We start from the raw sequence: 1,409 nt of genomic DNA, 5'->3' as shown, positions 1-1,409 counted from the left end.
CTCCCCCGCCAGCTCCCGCGGCGGACGGACTCGGATTGATTGTGCTGTTGATTAAAATAATTCCCCAAATCGTCCCGCCGGCCCTTGACACCCCGCGCCGGCCACAAAAAAGAGGGGCTGCGGTTGCGGGGGACACGCGTGTGTCCCGCACCCGCGGCTGTGACAGCAGCGTGGCCACCGCCACCGCCTCAAACCGCCACCGGTTTGTCCGATTTTTCACCTTCGTCCCTTTTCTCTCCCGGGCAGATAATTCTTAAAAGTTGCGGCTCTGCATCCCAAACTCTCCGCCGAGCCCCTCAGCACCCCATCGCCCCCTCAGCACCCCATCGCCCCAGCCCCACGGGCTTCCCACGCAAAAAAAAAAAGTTTAAAGTAAATCAGGACGCGAGGTTCGCTGCCTGTTTCCCTTCTGAATTAAAAAAAAAAAAAAAAAAAAAAAAAAGAAATAAACTTGTAACTGAATTTAATATTGTTATCTCCCTTGCATCATACTATCAAAAGCTATTACAGGAGCAACGTTGAATAGAAGAAAATAAATTCCTCCAACCCAGAGTTGTTTTTTTGCACTAGATTAGCAGATAGGAAATGCTATAAAGATGAACTTAATACGATTAGAGATGTTTCCTACAGATTTTCATATATTGATTCAGGGAATTTTAATTCTGGAGCTTGCTTTGCTATAATCCGCATTTATTACAAGCTGATATAGTTTTATTATAGCAAGCTATCAAGGTCGATTCCTTTAACTGCATAATCTGACATGAATTTCATTTTTAAAGAAATGTAGTTATAAAAATCCATACTGTGGGCACAGTGGTTATATTGTACCTAAATCATATTTTAAAGGCAATAAATCCGGAGAGTATTTAGGAAGAGAGGGGAATGCGGCTGAACGCCTCTCCTCCAGCCTCAACTCCTCCAAAGACCCTTCCAACTTTTTTTTTTTCCTTTCCTTCTTAAATTTATTTTAATTTAAACACCAAGCGTTTGAAAAAGCAGATAAGGGTGGCAGGTTGAGGTCCCCCCCCTCCCCGGCCCGCCATCGCAGCCCCACAGGTTGCCCGAACTTTCCCCGTCTCCCCCCAGCCTCTCCCTCCGCAGGGCAGCGCGGAGCGGGGCGCACCGGCGCTTGCCCGAAAGCCGCGCCGTGATTGAACTGGGATTTAACTGCTCTTAAAAGGCTTAAATTGCCACTCGCACGCCGGTTTCGGAGAGGGAGGGAGGCGTTAAAGGGAAAAAAAAAAAAAAAAAAAAAAAATAAAAAAAAAAAAAAAAAAAAAAAAAAAAAAAAAAAAAAAGGGGGCGGGCCCCCCGGGAAGGGGGGCCGACCGCCGCCTAAATAAATAAATAAATAAATACGTTTTTAAAACATAAAGAGAAAAAAAATATATTAAAAAAAAATTAAAATG

This window comes from Calidris pugnax, unplaced genomic scaffold (assembly GCF_001431845.1).
Source record: "Calidris pugnax isolate Ruff unplaced genomic scaffold, ASM143184v1 scaffold28, whole genome shotgun sequence".
Taxonomy (NCBI): domain Eukaryota; kingdom Metazoa; phylum Chordata; class Aves; order Charadriiformes; family Scolopacidae; genus Calidris; species Calidris pugnax.
The sequence above is the reverse complement of the archived record's forward strand: the minus strand, read 5'-3'. Positions refer to the sequence as shown.